We start from the raw sequence: 19,539 nt of genomic DNA, 5'->3' as shown, positions 1-19,539 counted from the left end.
TAGGCGGATCGATACCCGGGTACCCCATCTTTATCGATTGCCTTACTTTCTCCTTTACTTTTGCTCTCTTTTGGGTTGCTTTACTTTTGAGAATTGAATCTTGTCACACATATCACTATTCATCTTTCATAAGTTAATAAGCAAATTAAGTATTTTTATTCCATTTTCCCTATGTATATGATACCCCACTCACCTGTGATTTATTACTTCGACAACTCCGTGCACTTACGGGGAACATTGTCAAGTTTTTGGTGCCGTTGCCGTGGAAAAGGCATTTAGAGATACTTTGCACTTTTGTTTCTTTAGCTATTCCTTTATCAATTCTATTTCACATTTTCTTTTCTATCATCATTCTGATTTGTTTTCCTTCCTTTGTGCAACTTCAGGTTGATGACCAAAGGGAACCCCTCAATATTGATTGAAGGAGATCCTGAGCTTGAAGGAACACTTACAAGAAAAGGGAAAGGACCTGTGGAAGAACAATCTAATCTAGCTTATTTAGAAGTTGAAAGGTCACATAATATGGCAGAATAAAATGAGCAAGCAGAGGACACTCTCTGATTATGCTAGACCCTCAATTTTGGGCACACAATCGAGTATTGTGTGACCCCCAATTACAGCTTAGAATTTCGAGCTAAAGCAGGCATTCATCCACATGTTGCAGCAATCCACACAATTCAATGTTTTGGCCGATGAGGATCCAAACAGGCACATAGAGTACTTTCTCGAGGTGTGTGATATGCTCAAGATAAACTGGGTGACAGATGATTCCATCAAGTTGAGAGACTTCCCATTTTCCCAAAATGGGAGGGCAAAGCAGTGGCTACATGACAAGTACCCCTTGCTTATATCCCGCAAGTGCACGGGTTTGTTGAAGTAATAATCCCGGGTGAGCGGGGTCGAATCCACAGGGAGTAGGGAATGAAAATACTTAGTTTGGTTCTTAGCTATGTGGAAGATCAATAATGATTGGTGTGAAATTAATTCAATTCTCAATAATAAAAAAAACAAGTGAGAGAGCAAGAATAAAGAAAAGGGTAAGGCAATCGATAAAGATGGGGTACTCGGATGATGCTTCACCTAGGAAAATCGTTTTAAGTGCAAGAACTCTCTATTATGCTTCCTAATCGATACAATGGTGAGTCGTGGAAATCCTTATATACATAGTCCCAAATCTAAGGTCAACTATGCCTAACTCTATTCATGTCCCGGAGGAGAGATTAAGTAACCTCTCAACCTCTCACTCGAATAAAGTTGCAATGGGCTCTAGGGATTCCAAGTGATAAATCGCTTCCTAATTATAGACCTAACCCTTTGGTCCAGGCGGAAGGTCCCTAGCCACAATTAAGCCCTAGATACTAAGATCCCCTCAACGCTTCACTCCATTACACACGCAACTAGGCCCCAGTGGAGGTTCATCCCTTAGACCATTCACTCTATTATGGCCGCAAAGAACTCAAGGAACAGAGGTAGAATCTATCACGTCGGAGGGGAAAGGGGACGCTCCTGTACCTCTCGACTCACCCTCTCAACCATCTCCAACCTAGCTTTGTCTAACGCTCACGGTGTGTCACTCACTCACAAGGTTACCAACAAGAACTCTCAACCCTAGTGTCACTCTAGGGGGAATGTTCATACAATCAAGCATTCAAGGTTGGAACTCACAATAAACATCAATTTATTGAAAGCATAATAAAGAAGTTCAATGAAACGAGTACATCCTAGGGTTCACAATCACCCAAGTACCCACTAGGGGTTTAGCTCTCCATGGAGCTAAGTACAATCAAAGAAATTGAATGTAAAAGCAATGAATCCATAAAGAAACCCCCTCGATGGTCTTGTAGAGAGTCCTCTACTCATCGTCCAAGGATTCCCTCGTCCGGTATAGGATACGCCTCAACGGAAGCTCCCCTACCAACCTTCTTCCTAAGGAATGACGATGTCAGAGCCGTAGAACCTCTCTAAAACCTTGGCCAATACCCCTCAAAACTCTAGCCGAAGCCCTCTCTCAAGTTGGGGAAAAGATGGAGAAAAGAATCCTGAAATTGGGGCTGAAATCGGCTTTATATAGGGCTGGAATCGGGCGACTGCACGGGCGTGTATGATGTCACACGCCCCTGTGAAATTTCCACACGGGCGTGGATAATTTTCACACGCCCGTGTGGATTCTCTGTTTCTCTGATTTTTCGGCCGGGCTACTACAGTACTTGCTACAGTTTTTTACTGCATTGCCTTTCTACAGCACTTTGCCGGAAATACTCCTGAATTCCATACTTTCATTGGGGTAACGCAAACGGGCACACGTTTACATCATGAATCACTTGCTTCTTCAATGATGTACACGTTGGTGGATCTCTTGTTCTTATATGCATAAATCAGAATGCTCGAGTGTCACTGCCTTTGTGCCCCTCCAAATGAATGTGCTCACTCGAATACGAGGAGGTTGGCACACACTCTAGCATCTCACACCTGACCTATGTCTTTGCGTTTGAACCTTAGCAAGATCTCCTCCAAAATAGGTGCATTATGATCCACATTGGCCTATTTCCTTCATACTCGGCCTCACAACCCTACCTGCATAAAAGTAACATAAAAACACACATATTAATGTAAAAACCTGAGAAAAGTAATGCTCAACATAAGGAATGAACGCTTCGCATTCATATCTCACAAGCACTTATCACTACACTCATTACCTAGAGCCTCGATTACTACATGGGAGAAGATGGTAGAAGCTTTTCTAGCCTGTTATTTCCCTCCTGGAAAATCTGCAAAGCATAGGAATGAGACCTCATCCTTTGTACAGTCAGAATTGGAGTCTCTATTCGAGACATGGGAAAGGTTCAAGGAGCTCCTGAGAAAGTGCCCACAACACGGATTCCCGGAGTGAATGATTGTTCAGACTTTTTACAACGGATTAAATCTGAGTACAAGACAACTCTTGGATGTAGCAGCAGGAGGTACCTTAGGTAGCAAGAACCCCAATGATGCTCGTCAACTTATTGAAGAAATGGGGTTAAACAGCTACCAATGGAATGCTAGGGAGAAGAAAAAGGTGGTAGGTCTTCGTGAGATAGATGCAGTAACTTCATTGGCCCACAAGTGGAAAATTTGTGTAAGAAGTTAGATCTTCTAAGTTCAAACATAGTGGTGATCATGAGTACTTGCATCGGGTGTGCTGGAGGACATGCTCCCTCCGATTGCCTGATCTCTATTGGTGATGCATCTTCTGTTGAGTACGTCGATTTTGTAGGTAATGGCATGAGGACTCAAGGAAACCCATAAAGCAATACCTACAATCCAGGTTGGAAGAATCATCCCAATTTCTCGTGATGTAACCAAGGTCCACAAAAGGCCATGTGGCCATCGGGTTCCCAACAACAAGCCCAGCACGTGGAAAATAGAGTTTCTGGTTTGGAAACCCTAATGAATGATTTGGAGAAGGCCTTAACTAGATTTGTGCAATCTTCAAATACAAGGTTTCAATCAGTTGAGGCTACACTTCATAATCACACCGCCTCTTTGCATAACCTTGAAAATCAGGTGGGGCAGATTGCGAAGTCTCTCTCGGAAAGGCCACATGGAAGCTTGCTGAGCAATAAAGAGACCAACCCTTGAGAGCATGTGAAGGTGATCACTTTAAGAAGTGGTCGTGAGGTTGAAGGTAGGTGATAAATGCTTGTGCGATATGAATGCGAAGCATTATTTCCTTATGTTGAGCATTACTTTCCTCGGGTTTTTACACTAATATGTGTGTTTTTATGTTACTTTCGTGCATGTAGGGTTGTAAAACCAATTATGAAGGAAAGAAGCCAATGTGGATCACAATGCACCAATTTTGGACGAAATCTTGCTAAAGTTCAAACGCGAAGATATAAGTCGGGTGCGAGATGCTAGAGTGTGTGCCAACCTCCCCGTATTTGAGTTTACACAACCATTTGGAGGGGCACAAGGGCAGTCAGACTCAAGCATTTTAACTTATGCACATAGAACAAGATCTCCATCATCTTATCCGTCATTGAAGAAGCAAAGCGATCCACGGCATAAACATGTGCCCGTTTATGTTATCTCGATGAAAAGTGGATTCGGGAGTATTTTTGGAATAGTACTGTAGAAGGTTACTGTAACAAAGCACTGCAGGAAATCACTGTAGTAGTTACTGTTCACAGCCGCCGAAAATCGCAGAGGCAGAGAACCCACACGGGCGTGTGGAAATTATCCACGGCCGTGTGGAAATTCCGCACGGGCGCGCGTTCCGTACACGTCAGTGGAGTCGCCCGATTCCAGCCCTATTTAAAGCCGATTTCAGCCCCGATTTCAGCATTCTTTTCTCCATCTTTTCCCCAACTTGTGAGAGGACTTCGGCTAGGGTTTCGAGGGGTATTGGCCAAGGTTTTGGGAAAGTTCTACGGCTCCGACATCGTGATTCCATTTGGAAGAAGGTTGGTAGGAGAGTTTTAATCGAGGCGTATCCTATACCGGACGAAGGAATCTTTGGACGACGAGTAGAGGACTCTCCACAAGACCATCGACACGACCATCGAGGGGGTTTCTTTATGGATTCATTGCTTTTACATTCGATTTCTTTGATTGTATTAAGCTCCATGGAGAGCTAAACCCCTAGTGGATACTTGGATGATTGTGAACCCTAGGATGTATTTGTTTCATTGAACTTCTTTATTATGCTTTCAATAAATTGATGTTTATTGTGAGTTATGCTTGATTGTATGAACATTTCCCCTAGAGTGACACTAGGGTTGAGAGTTCTTGTTGGTAACCTTGTGAGTGAGTGACACACCACTAGCGTTAGACAAAGCTAGGTTGGAGAGGGTTGAGAGGGTGAGTCGAGAGGTACAGGAGCGTCTCCTTTCTTCTCCGACGTGATAGATTCTACCTCCGTTCCTCAAGTTCTTTGCAGCCATAATGGAGTGAATGGTCTAAGGGATGAACCTCCGCTGGGGCCTAGTTGCGCGTGCAATGGAGTGAAGCGTTGAGAGGATCTTAGTATCTAGGGATTAATTGTGGCTAGGGACCTTCCATCTGGACCAAAGGGGTAGGTCTATATTTAGGAAGATATTTATCACTTGGAATCCCTAGAGCTCATTGCAACTCTATGCGAGTGCGAGGTGTTGAGATTGTTCGATTTCTCCTCCGGGACATGTATAGAGTTAGCCATAGTTGACCTTAGATTTGGGACTATGTTTGTAAGGATTTCCACGACTCACCATTGCATTGATTAGGAAGCATAATAGAGAGTTCTTGCACTTGAAGTGATCATCCTAGGTGAAGCATTATCCGAGTACCCCATTCTTTATAGATTGCCTTACCCTCTTCTTACTTTTGCTCTTTCACTTGTTGTTTTTATTGTTGAGAATTGAATCAATTTCACACTTATCACTATTGATATTCCACATAGCTAAGAATCAAATTAAGTATTTTGAATCCCTACTCCCTGTAGATTCGACCCCGCTCACTCGGGATTATTACTTCGACAAGCCCGTGCACTTGCGGGATATAAGCAAGGGGATCTTGTCAGTAGGGTTCCGGGTGAGAAGCCAAAAGAACACGCACCCGAGGTTATAGAGGTTGAAGAGGGAACAAGCAAAGATAAGGAGGTGGCAACCCCACCTTTCAAGCCGAGAATCCCTTATCCCTCTAGATTGAAGAATGACCAAGGGGATGAACAGTACAAGAAGTTCCTGAGTTTGTTCAAGCAACTCCACATCAATATTCCTTCTGTCGAGGCATTAGCTCAAATGCCTAAGTATGCGAAATTCTTGAAAGACTTGTTGACTAACAAGAGGAAGTTGGAGGAGAGTGCTTCAGTGATTTTAGATGCATCTTGCTCGTTGGTATTGCAAAAGAACATGCCGAACAAGAAGAAAGACCCGGGAAGCTTCATCAGTCTGTGTAATATTGGCAATCCAGGTAAAGAAATGGCAATGGCGGATTCAGGGGCTAGCATCAACGTCATGCCATACACTTTCTTTCAAATGCTAGGCTTGGGTGAGCCTAGGCCCACTCGGATGACTTTGCAATTGGCGAACCAAACCGTGCGACATCCGAGGAGCATTATTGAACACGTGCTTGTCAAGGTGGACAAGTACATTTTTCATGTTGACTTTGTAGTGCTAAACATCGATGAGGATGCGGATGTACCCTTAATACTTGGGAGACCGTTATTGTAGACTTCCAAAGCATTGATTAACATAGACGGTGGTGAGCTAACTTTGAGAGTTAGAGATGACAAGTGATAAGTGCTTGTGCGATATGAATTCGAAGTGTTCATTCCTTATGTTGAGCATTACTTTTCTCAGGTTTTTACACTAATATGTGTGTTTTTATGTTACTTTTATGCAGGTAGGGTTGTGAGGCCGAGTATGAAGGAAATAGGCCAATGTGGATCATAATGCACCTATTTTGGAGGAAATCTTGCTAAGGTTCAAACGCGAAGACATAGGTCAGGTGTGAGATGCTAGAGTGTGTGCCAACCTCCTCGCATTCGAGTGGGCACATCCATTTGGAGGGGCATAAAGGCAGTCACACTCGAGCATTCCGATTTATGGACATAAGAACGAGAGCTCCACCAACATGTATATCATCGAAGAAGCAAGTGATTCACGATGTAAATGTGTGCCCGTTTGCGTTACCCCGATGAAAATATGGAATTGGGAAGTTATTCAGGTCGAAGGCTGTAGCAGAACACTGCAGCATGTACTGTAACAGCATTGTTCACAGCCGGCCGAGAAATCAGAGAAACAGAGAATCCACATGGGCATGTGGAAATTATCCATAGCCGTGTGGAAATTCTACACGGGTGCATGTACCGTCCACGCCCGTGCAGTCGCCCGATTCCAACCCTATTTAAAGCCGATTCAGCCCCGATTTTGGTATTCTTTTCTCCATCTTTTCCCCAACTTGAGAGAGGGCTTCGTCTAGGGTTTTGAGGGGTATTGGCTAGGGTTTTGGAGGGGTTGTACGGCTCTGACATCGCGTGTCATTTGGAAGAAGGTTATTGGGAGAGCTTTCGTCGGCATCGATACGGTGAGGTGTATCCTAGGCCGGACAAAGGATCCCTTGCGACGATTAGAGGACTCTCCACAAGACCATCGACAAGACCATCGAGGGGGTTTCTTTATGGATTCATTACTTTTACATTCGATTTCTTTGATTGTACTTAGCTCCATGGAGAGCTAAACCCCTGGTGGGTACTTGGGTGAATGTGAACCATAGGATGTGTTCGTTTCATTGAACTTCTTTATTATGCTTTCAATAAATTGATGTTTATTGTGAGTTCCAACCTTGAATGCTTGATTGTATGAACATTTCCTATAGAGTGACACTAGGGTTGTGAGTTCTTGTTGGTAACCTTGTGAGTGAGTGACACACCACGAGCGTTAGACAAAGCTAGGTTGGAGATGGTTAAGAGGGTGAGTCAAGAGGTACAGGAGCGCCCCCTTTCCCCTCCGACGTGATAGATTCTACCTCCGTTCCTCGAGTTCTTTGCGGCCATAATGGAGTGAATGGTCTAAGGGATGAATCTCCGCTGGGGCTTAGTTGCGCGTGCAACGGAGTGAAGCGTTGAGGGGATCTTAGTATCTAGGGCTTAATTGTGGTTAGGGAACTTCCGCCTGGACCAAAGGGTTAGGTCTATAATTAGGATGAGATTTATCTCCTGGAATCCCTAGAGCTCATTGCAACTTTATTCGAGTGCGAGGTTGAGAGGTTATTTAATCTCTCCTCCGGGACATGAATAGAGTTAGGCATAGTTGACCTTAGATTTGGCACTATGTATGTAAGGATTTCCACGACTCACCATTACATTGATTAGGAAGCATAATAGAGAGTTCTTGCACTTGAAGCGATAATCCTAGGTGAAGCATCGTCCGAGTACCACATCTTTATCGATTGCCTTACCACCTCCTTACTTTTGTTCTCTTACTTGTTGCTTTTAATTGTTGAGAATTGAATCATTGTCACACTTATCATTGTTGATATTCCACATAGCTAAGAATGGAATTAAGTGTCTTTACTCCCTACTCCCTGTGGATTCGATACCCGCTCACCCGGGATTATTACTTCGACAAACCCGTGCACTTACGGGATATACACTTGGGGATCTTGTCATGGAACAAATGGTGGAGAGTTACCTCCATTCTTTGGCAAAGCATTGTTACCGCGAAAAGTTCACCGAAAGATATGTAAAAACTTTAAACTTACCTCGATTCTCAAAGAACAAACGATCTACCTCCTTGGGTGGCATTATGGATACACTAATATCTTTTTGTAGACTTTCCTTCATCTTTCTCCACATTCTCTTTGAATTTTTCTTTTTCTTTCCATGAGGTAATGATTTAACCTCCCTTTGAGTCATTTGATGGGTTGGTGGAGTAAAGGGGGTCTTATCTTTAATTTCATTGATCTCGCTCTCCTCCAAGTATTCGTCTAAGGAATTTAGAGCCAAAACCTCATGTACATAATCAGAGATAATTAAATCAATTTTATCAGTAAAGTACAAAGCATCATCATCACCGAGTGTGTTTTCCATTGCTTCAGGGAGGGTGAAGACTACTTTTTCATCTCCAACACTTAAAGTCATCTTGCTTTCCTTTACATCAATTAAAGCACCAAAAGTGGTAAGGAATGGACGGCCGAGAATCAAAGGGACTTCTACATCATCATCCACATCTAGAATCACAAAGTCCAGTGGAATGATAAACTTGTCGACTTTCACTAGGACATCTTCTACTACTCCCCGTGGTCTTCTCACTGAGTGATCTGCAAGTTGTAGGGCCATTCTTGTTGGCCTCAAATCTTCCAACCCTAGCTTCAAGAACAAGTTACATGGCATCATATTTATGCTAGCCCCAGAATTGTCTAAGGCATTTTCTTTCATTCCTTCCCCAATTACAAATGGGATGATGAAGTTGCCAGGATCAGTAAGTTTCTTAGGCAACTTCTTTTTTATCACTGTAAAACAATTCCCAGACAGAGTTACAATCTCCAATTCTTCTAGTTTCCTCTTGTTGGTGAGGAAATCCTTCATGATTTTAGCATACTTGGGAATATGTGAAAGAGCTTCGACCAAGGGTATGTTAATGTGAAGTTTCTTGAAGATATTGAGGAATTTTTTGAATTAAGCATCTTCCTTGTCTTGCTTGAGCCTAGTAGGATATGGCACTACTGGTTTATACTGAAGCATCCTTGGAATTGGAGATTTAGGGGCATCTTCATCAAGTTTCTTCTCATTCTTTTCACTCGCATCTTCACATGAACTAGGATCTTCCCGAATGACTACACCATCATTGGAGGCACTTGGGCTCTCTTTTGCCCTTGCCTCCAACTGTTAACCACTTCTTAGTGTGATAGCTTTCAAGTGTTCCCTTGTGCTACTTTTAATGTTACTTGGAAAACTACCCAAGGGTCATTCTGATTATGCTCTAGCAAGCTGTCCCACCTGGTTTTCGAGAGATTGCACAGACGCTTAATGATTTCTTAACACAGTGCTTATCTCACTGAACTGTCCCCCATGTTGTGCTAATTGATTGTTAACATTCTGAAATCTTGCCGCAGTATTAATCATGAACTTTGCCAACACATCTTCAGTGGTATATTTCCTTTCGTGTGGCAGTTCTGATTAAAATTGAGGACCTTCAAGTTGTGGTGGTCTTTGTTGTGACTGGTTTTGGTTACAAGAGAAATTTTGATGGTTCTTCTACCCCTGGTTGTAGGTATTGCCAAAAGCATTTCCCAGACCTCTTGGTCCAACAATGACATAATCTACTGATTCAGTTGGTGCTGAAGAAGCAACAAGAATGGGGTATTGGGTTGTTGCATGCCCAGCACCACATGTTTCACATGATATCACTGCCTATGACTTGAGCTAGAACCCAGCATGAACTAATCAAATCTCTGTGCCAAAGCTTCAACCTTAGCATTGTTATCTACGATATTCTTGGTCAAAGCATCCACTTTTGCAGGCAAAGCAGTAGTATCATTCACCTCATACAGTACAGCTGCCCTTGGTGCCTTTTGTCTAGTGCTCCAATGACATTCATTACTAGCCATATTCTCAATCAATGCCTCAGCTTCTTCAGGGAGTCTGTTGCTCAAGGAGCCACCTGGTGTTGCATCGATAAGCTCCCTTATAGCATAATTCAGCCCATTACATAGCATTTGCACTCTCATACATGCAGGGAATCCATAATGAGGGTACTTGCATAGAATATTCTTAAACCGTTCATGTGCCTCAAACTGTATTTCATTGTCCCCTTGCTTGAAGGATGAAATCTCCTGTCTTAGTCTCGCTGCCTTGCTTGGAGGGAAATATCTAGCAAGGAACTTCTCCACCATGTCCTTCCATGTAGTGATGGAACTAGAGGCTAAATAAGTGAGCTATCTATATGCAGCTTCTCTTTGATTGAATAGAAATAATCTCAATCTTATGGCATCATTAGATACTGAGTTAATCTTGAAGGTTGAACAAATTTGGAGTAAGCGAGAAAGATGAGCATGTGGATCTTCATCAGCAAATGCATCGAATTGCACAGAGTTTGGATCATTCCTATTGTGCTCACCTTTATTTCAAAGTTATTTACGGGCATAGTAGGAACTTGCACATTGAATTCCTCTCAAGTGAATTGTGACCTCTCATTATCTGACAAGGTCCTCCTAGGTTCGGCCATGACTGTAGGTTCACTAGATTCAACATAAACCTCTTGTTATCTTGAATTTTTGCGCACTTCTCTGAACCGTTGCTGTAAGGTTCATTCAATTTCATCATCGGGCTCAACTAAATTCACTTGAGTCTCTCGTGTCATAAGATGGGTACCTTGGAAGATAATTAGAGTCAAGACTTAGTTATTGAAAAAGAAAAAGAAAAGAAAATATGAATAGAGAAATGATGAAATAAATACAATAATGGGAAACACAAAGAAAAATAATGGTCAAATCAACATGCTTAAAGTTTTCTGAGTATTTCTCATGGGTCCCAGGCAATGACGGCGAAAACTTGATTGCGTGCAATCCCGTAAGTATACGGGTCGTCAAGTAATACCTCTTATGCAAACACAAGAAGGTCGAATTCCCAAGGGCCTGAGAAGCTACTCTTACATCCTTCTTGCAATGTTGTCTAACGTCCAAGTTTACGTGTGATAGAGATAAAATATGAAAACAAATAAAATACGAGTAAAATGCTAACTATGAAGGCAATATACGAGGGATAATCAAGGAAGAAAATGGTCATGGATGAGGATCCTCTATGGTGCTACTAAAGTGCGTACGATGCTAGAACTAATAAGAAAATGGCTAGTTGGACCGAGAAAACCCTAGACTAGGTCGACCCGATGATCATGGCAATTGACCCATAATCCGGTATGAGTATTGGATACAAAATCTCTTCCGCCCAAATCCTCCTATAATTGTAAAAGGAATAATGGTTTTCTCAAGCTAGGCTTAGAATACAAACTAGTACTCAAACCTAGAAGTGGTGGGTTACAAATGCCCTATGGTCACGGCGTATTTATATGTGTATTTCTTCCAAGTTTGGTGAGTCTAATACTAGGGCAATGGTCATGCAACCTAGCATTGCCTAGAAATGGTTACACAAAGTTCTTATGCATATGAAGGCATTCAAATACACCAAACATGAATCACAAACAAGCCAAAATATAATAGAAAAAACTAAGCATCCATACAAGCACAAGTTCACTGTAAGGTTCACCTACATCCGGTGACCCTGGGGTTTAGTTGTTCATAGTCACCAAATAGAACAAGAAATCCATGCAAACAACCAAACAAAACATAAGAAACACACCCTCAAATAAAAAAGACCAGAGAAACTTCCAAAGACACCACACAAGATGTGACTTCCCTTGTCTTCAACCTCCTCTATACAATCCCTAGGAGTACATCTCTCCCAAAATCGCACTCTCCTCATCAAATCCTCTATTCAAATGCCCTCAAAACCTCTCTTCTAGCCCGGATGTGGTGGTGGTAAGTGTGAGCCCCACCCCTTAAATTAGATCCTAGCCGTCAATGCAAACTATATCAATCAGAGCCATTGATTTATAAGATTTTAAAACCCTTGTTTTTATCCTTACGGTTACCAAATATCACGATCTGATTGCAGCTCCACCTCCACGATCTCTTATAAAAAACCCTAGCCCTCTTTTCCTTTTATTTCATGGTGGTGCCGGCGCAAGGACAAGTGGATCTTCTTCTCGAGAGTTGTTTTTTGATTCTTTCAAGGTAGGATCTTTAAGCTTTGTGCAATTATTATTGATGCCGGTTGGCTCTAGATTTCTTTCTTTACGAAACCCTAAAAATTTGTTCCTATTTGTGATTCACCTTTAAGCTTTTAGATTTAGACCTTGAGTTTCTAGGGTTTGTTCCCAATTTGTAGTTTGAAGGAGTTTTGTTTCTCTTTTGATGTATGCACCTAAGCATATTCTTAGGACCTTTGACCGTGATGCTTGTATGGATTTAATCACATCTCAAGGATGAGATTTTGTATGATATATTTGATGTAATGTGAAGTATAGTTGATTGAGATACAATCTTTCGCCATGAGAAAGGAATTGTTAGTTGATTTAATTTGAGAGGTTTCAGATTTTCGTTTTTGACAATAGCAGAAATCCCTCTCCGATTTTAGAGATCATAGAGGAATAATTTGGAGGAGAGTAAAATATGAAAGTTGTATATTTTGATGTTACCTAAATACCTGAAAACTTTCAGATTTATTCCATCTGTAGTCTGTGAGATATAGCTTTTTTAGTATAATTGTCTCGGATGATATTTCTGTGCAGAATTTGAAGAATCATGGCCGATTTTGATGATCATAGAAATTGAATTAGATAAGGTGAAAAATAAGAAAGTCGTTAATTTTTGAGTTATCTGATTGTCAGTAAAATGTCATTAAGTTTGGAGTTGTAGGCTAAGAGATATACATATTTTAATGATATGTGTCTGAATTATAATTTTGCAGAAATAGTTAGAGATTCAATTGAATGTTATAAATTGAGTAGTAGTCTAAATTATGTGAATTTCGGCTATGTCATAGTGTTAGGTGTCTTTTATTCCCGGATTTTTCAAATTTGTGATTTGGAAAAGTGTGAGTGAAGTTTTGAGGGTTTTAGTACTCATTGATCATGTTGGAATTATTGATTTGGCTCTTAGAGTCGGTAATTGCTATTGTACCCTCACAATAATCAATATTTGGGGTTGTAGAATAATAGTTTGAAATTTTTGCATTTGTACCCTTCTAAAAATCTTTATATATATATATATACTATTGCTTGTTAGCCTCGATTTTGTTATTTAAAGCTAATAGGATCTCTTCCCAAATATAGGGCATGCCAAAGGTGTAAGGTTTGAGGGTATTTTTGGGCGTGAATCAGATAAGTATCCCACATATAAATCCTATTATATGTATATACTTGAAAATTCAAGTTTTGTGAACTTTTGGAATTTTTTTTAAAGAAAATTACTGATTATTTTGACATATATATTTTGAATTATTTATTTATTATCTGTTCATGTTTGTATTCCATTAACTGGTGTATTATGATATGACAAAATTGGGATCATGTTACTGTAAATTCTTGTACTTTCCTTGTTTTGAATTTTGTTAGTTCATCGTTTTGTGAGTATGCCGTATTTTGACATAGAAACTAGTCCCCAATTAACTATGCAATAACCCTGTCACTGGGGCTTAAACACTGACCATATCGACACGTATTTTGTTATAGAAACTATAGTTTCCCACCGCTTGCCGTCGGTGAAGAATATCGGCCTTTGATAATTTTGGCTCGTGTCACCGAGGGTAAAAATATGGCTTTTGATAATTTTGTCTCGGGTCACCGAGGATAAATATATGAATTTTGTGATTTTGTTTTGACAATAGTTGCTTGGGGGACCTATATGCTCAGTTTTGACATCTTTGTTTACTTGAAATAATTCTGGTTTCCAATTTTCTCATTTTGATAAATTATGATTTTATATAAATGATCCCAATATTTTTAGTGGGTGCTTACTGGGCTATCAAGCTCATAAATTTTGTTGATATTTTTCGGATCGGGAGTAGAGGTCGAGTGGCGAGATAACAGCTTAAGGATCGTTGGGCCATGCAGTTTTATTTAGCTTGTAATAAGTCCCGATTATTGTGGGCCTAGGTTTTATTTGAATAAGTTTATATTATTTTTGCAATCCACTGAGTTTGATTCTTTGTTCTGTTTTGGATCAGGATTTGAGGCCTTGTATGCTTACTTGGTTTCGGCCTTGTAGGTGTACAGCCGTTTGTCGGCGTCCCGGGTCCATAAAGCTGGGTTCGGGCCCACGTTTATGAACTGCTCTCGTGTCTTGGTCCTTGAATTGAACAAGAACTCCCAACATTGTGTCTTTATAGCCTATCTTTGCTTCCCTTTTACTCTTCAAGGCATTCACAACCTATATGCATAAAATAACACCAAATACACAATATGAGACATAAACCACAGTAAAAATGATGCTCAATGCATGTAAAACATATATAAAAATATGTCTACTCAAGAACTTATCAGTTATCAACGAGAACTCTCAACCCTAGTGTCACTCTAGGGGAAATGTTCATACAATCAAGTATTCAAGGTTGGAACTCACAATAAACATCAATTAATTGAAAGCATAATAAAGATATTCAATGAAACAAATACATCCTAGGGTTCACAAATACCCAAGTACCCACTAGGGGTTTAGTTCTCCATGGACCTAAGTACAATCAAAGAAATAGAATGTAAAAGCAATGAATCCATAGAAAACCCTCTCGATGGTCGTGTCAATAGTCTTGTGTAGAGTCCTCTACTCATCGCAAGGGATCCTTTGTCCGGCCTAGGATACACCTCGCCGGATCGGTGTCGACGAAAGCTCTCCCAATAACCTTCTTCCAAATGACGCGCGATGCCGGAGCCGTAGAACATCTCCAAAGCCCTAGCATTGCCCTAGCCGAAGCCCTCTCTCAAGTTTGGGAAAAGATGGAGAAAAGAATACTGAAATCGGGCCTGAATCAGATTTAAATAGTGCTGGAATCGGGCGACCACACGGGCCTCTGGATTTTTCACACGCCCAGATTAATCGATGGAAACCATGAATTGCCGATGAAAATAATAAATAGGGCTTACCGATGAGATGGGATGAGAAAATGAAGAATCGGCCGGAAAACCTCGCAAAAAAATTCTACCAAATTGGCGCTATGAAATCGGAGAATGATGTGAGAGTGTTTTCAGATGAATAGAGGAAGTGAAGAGGGAGAGAAACTATTCTTCTTTAAAAAGAACTCGCGACCCTTTCCGTTCTGTGCATCCACACGGGCGTGTGGAAATTGCCCACGCCCGTGCGCCTCATTACAAGAGAGCTATAGGAGTGCACACACACCCCTGTGCGCCCTCGGGAAAACACTCATCGATTCTAAGCGCTCTTGACTCTTGGCGTCTTTGAAAATCTCGGCCTTTGTGCTTTGGTCCATCGAGTGGCGCCCGCACGCGCCCACGTGGCTTCTCTGGACATCCGAGAAAAATACCAAGTGTTCTACACCCCCGTACGGAAATTCCGCACGGGCTTGGACATTTACATGCCCAACTAACGGGGGCGGCCACACGTCCCTGTGTCTTCTCGGGATGCAGAGAACTCCTCTGTAGAGTTTCGCATGGGCGTGTGGAAATTACCCACGCCCGTGCAGTTTTCACAAGGTCGCCCACAGGGGCGAGCCCATGCCTCTGTGTGCTCTCGGGATAATCTGCCCAACTCTGCAAGGATTCACATGCCCGTGCAGAAATTACTCAAGGCCGTGTGATATTCGCATGGTCGTTCACAGGGATCGCTGCACGCCTCTGTGTCTTCTCTGGATGAGCTTGCAGTGCAAATCCACGGGCATGCGAAAATTCCACACGCCCGTGTGTTTTCTCTGGATGCCTTAGAAAATTTTGCAGGCTCTGCAGAAAATCTCTGAACATGTTTACACACTCAGAGCCTGCCCTATTATGTAAATTTTTACCAGTGAAACATGGCCAAATGCTCAAACGACACAAATTCGCCAATTCCACATGAAAACACACGATAAATACACCAAAGCCCACAAGAAAATCTCAGCACAAGCATCTAAAAATCAAGACACCAACACTTAACAGATTATTCATGCAAACAAACTAAACTAGAAAATAAGAAAACAGTAAACATTTGGGTTGCCTCCCAAGAAGCGCTTGTTTAACGTCACTAAGCTTGACGTACCTTGTCTTACCTTACGGGGGTTCATAAATGAAGTTTTCCCTCTTACCCATGACTTGAAAGCATGATGAGCACAATCTCTTGAAAGTAGAGGGTGTATTATCGGGCTTGGGACCACCTAGGAATGGTTCATCCAACTCCTTCCATTCACGGATGTCTCCAACAGCCTTGGAGTGTTTCCGGTAGCGTCTCCTAGCACTCTTCATTTTCCGGAGCACCTTCTTCAAGATCCCCGGGGTAGACGGTACTTCTTCCGTCGATCCAAGCATCATTACATCTTCATGTCCTTCCTCTTGGTCGAACAAACCTTCATACGGATCCGGATTGAACATTTCCAACATATATTCATCAACAATTTCATCATTAGTGTCTAGAAAGTATAAAGTATCATCGAAATCAAGAGAATGCTGCATGGCTTCAGCAAGGCGGTATGTGAGCTTGTCATCTCCAACTCTCAAAGTGAGCTTTCTGCCATCCATGTCAATCAATGCTTTGGAAGTCCGTAAGAATGGTCTCCCAAGTATCAAGGGTACATCCGCATCCTCATCGACATCTAGCACTACAAAGTCAACCGGAAAGTGTACTTGTCCACCTTGACAAGCACGTCTTCAATGATGCCTCTCGGATGTCACACTGTTCGGTCCGCTAGTTACAAAGTCATCCGAGTAGGCCTAGGCTCGCCCAAGCCTAGCTTTTGAAAGAAAGTGTATGGCATGACGTTGATACTGGCCCCTGAGTCTGCTAATGTCATTTCCTCACCTAAATTGCTAATATTACACGGAATGATGAAGCTTCCCGGGTCTTTCTTCTTGTTTGGCATGTTCTTTTGTAACACCGCCGAGCATGAAGCATCTAGAATCACTGAAGCACTCTCCTCCAACTTCCTCTTGTTAGTCAACAAGTCTTTCAAGAACTTCACATACTTAGGCATTTGGGCCAATGCCTCAACAAAAGGAATATTGATGGGGAGTTGCTTGAACAAACTCAGGAACTTCTTGTACTTGTTCATCCCCTTGGTCATTTTTTTCAATCTAGAGGGATAAAGGGAGTTCTTGGCTTGAAAGGGTGGGGGTGCCACCTCTTTCCCTTTGCTTGTCCCCTCTTCTACCTCTATAACTTCGGGTGTGTGTTCTTTTGGCTTCTCACTCGGAAGCCTACCTTCAACCTCACGACCACTTCTCAAAGTGATCGCCTTCACGTGCTCTCTAGGGTTGCTCTCTGTATTGCTCGGCAAGCTTCCATGTTGCCTTTCATAGAAAGACTTCACAATTTGCCCCACCTGATTTTCAAGGTTATGCAAAGAGGCGGTGTGGTTGCGAAGTGTAGCCTCGACTGATTCAAACCTTGTATTTGCAGATTGCATAAATCTAGCCAAGTGCTTCTCTAAGTCAGTCATTCGGGTTTCCAAACCTGAGACTTTGTTTTCTACCTGAGGGGCTTGTTTTGTTGTTGGAAACCCGGTGACCCCACGGCCTTTTGTGGACCCTGATTACTCCATGAGAAATTGGGATGATTCTTCCAACCCGAATTGTAGGTATTGCTATATGGGTTTCCTTGAGGTCTCATGCCATTACCTACAAAATCAACGTTCTCCACCGAAGAACCATCACCAATAGAGATCGGGCAATCAGAGGGAGCATGTCCTCCACCACACTCGTTGCAATTAGTCATGGCCGCCACTCTATTTGAAGTTAGAAGATCTAACTTCTTACTCAAACTCTCCACTTGAGCCGCCAATGAAGTTAACGCATCTATCTTATGGAGACCGGCCAGTTTCTTCTTCTCCCTAGCATTCCATTGGTAGCTGTTTAATCCCATTTGTTCAATCAACTGACGGGCCTCATCGGGGGTCTTGCTACCTAAGGTACCTCCTGCTGTCGCATCCAAGAGTTGAATAGTACTCAGGTTCAAACCATTATAAAATGTCTGAACAATCATCCACTCCGGGAATCCGTGTTGCGGGCACTTTCTCAAGAGCTCCTTGAACCTTTCCCATGTCTCGAATAGAAACTCCAATTCCAACTGAACAAAGGATGAGATCTCATTCCTATGCTTTGCAGATTTTCCGGGAGGGAAATAACGGGTAAGAAAAGCTTCTACCATCTACTCCCATGTGGTGATCGATGCTCTAGGTAATGAGTGTAGCCACTGCGTCGCTCTCCCCTTTAAAGAAAATGGGAAGGCTCTCAACTTGATGGCATCATCCGTCACTCCGTTTATCTTCCGCATATCACACACCTCGAGAAAACTCTCTATATGACTGTTTGGATCCTCATCGACCAAACCGTTGAACTGTGCGGATTGCTGCAACATGTGGATGAATGTCGGCTTCAACTCAAAGTTCTGAGCTATAATCGGGGGACGCACAATAATCGATTGTGTCCCCAACACTGAAGGTCTGGCATATTCAGATAATGTTCGCTGTTGCTCATTCTGTTCTGCCATGTTTTCGGATTCTTTTGCTTCCAAATCAGCTAGATTAGACTGTTCTTGCTCAGGATCTCCTTCAACCAATATCGAGGAATTCCCTTGGGTCATAACCTGGAGCTGCACCCAAAAAAAAAGAAAAAAAAATCAGAACAATGATAGAATAAGAAGATATGAAATAGAATGTATGGTGAAATAGCTAAGAAAACAAAGTGCAAAGTATCTCTAAACGCCTACTCCCCGGCAACGGCGTCAAAACCTTGACAAGGTCCCCTTGCGTATATCCCGCAAGTGCACGGATTTGTCGAAGTAATAATCCCGGGTGAGCGGGTATCGAATCCACAGGGAGTAGAGAATTAAAACACTTAATCCGCTTCTTAGCTATGTGAAAGATCAATAGTGATAAGCGTGACAATGATTCAATTCTCAAAAGTAAAATCAACAAGTAAGAGAGCACGAGTAAAGAAGAAGGTAAAGCAATCGATAAAGATGGGGTACTCGGATAATGCTCTGCCAAGGACGATTACTTCAAGTGCAAGAACCCTCTATTATGCTTCCTAATCAATGCAATAGTGAGTCGTGGAAATCCTTCATTACATAGTCCCAAATCTAAGGTCAACTATACCTAACTCTATACATGTCCCGAGGAGAGATTAGATAACCTCTCAACCTCGCACTCGCATAGAGTTGCAAAAGAGCTCTAGGGATTCCAAGTGATAAATCTCTTCCTAATTATAGACCTAACCCTTCGCTCCAGTGGAAGGTCCCCTAACCACGATTAAGCCTGAGATCTTGTAGCAAAGCAACATGAGTGGAGAATCTTGTTACATCGACGTTGTAGTAAGATTACTTTAG

The 19,539-nt window shown here is 42.1% G+C and overlaps 3 non-coding genes across 3 annotated transcripts; 2 read left to right on the top strand and 1 right to left on the bottom strand.

Moving 5' to 3' along the window:
• Positions 1 to 2,773: 2,773 nt before the first annotated feature.
• LOC120253600 lies at positions 2,774 to 2,880 on the bottom strand. The gene has a single exon (XR_005534335.1). It is a non-coding gene; the product is annotated as a small nucleolar RNA R71 (small nucleolar RNA).
• Positions 2,881 to 10,198: 7,318 nt separating this feature from the next.
• LOC120253602 lies at positions 10,199 to 10,305 on the top strand. The gene has a single exon (XR_005534337.1). It is a non-coding gene; the product is annotated as a small nucleolar RNA R71 (small nucleolar RNA).
• Positions 10,306 to 18,205: 7,900 nt separating this feature from the next.
• On the top strand, positions 18,206 to 18,312 carry LOC120253599. The gene has a single exon (XR_005534334.1). It is a non-coding gene; the product is annotated as a small nucleolar RNA R71 (small nucleolar RNA).
• The last annotated feature ends 1,227 nt before the right edge of the window (positions 18,313 to 19,539 follow it).

This window comes from Dioscorea cayenensis, unplaced genomic scaffold (assembly GCF_009730915.1).
Source record: "Dioscorea cayenensis subsp. rotundata cultivar TDr96_F1 unplaced genomic scaffold, TDr96_F1_v2_PseudoChromosome.rev07_lg8_w22 25.fasta BLBR01000126.1, whole genome shotgun sequence".
In the NCBI taxonomy this organism is placed as follows: domain Eukaryota; kingdom Viridiplantae; phylum Streptophyta; class Magnoliopsida; order Dioscoreales; family Dioscoreaceae; genus Dioscorea; species Dioscorea cayenensis.
Note: the sequence above shows the minus strand (reverse complement) of the source record. Positions and strands in the feature narration are given on the sequence as shown.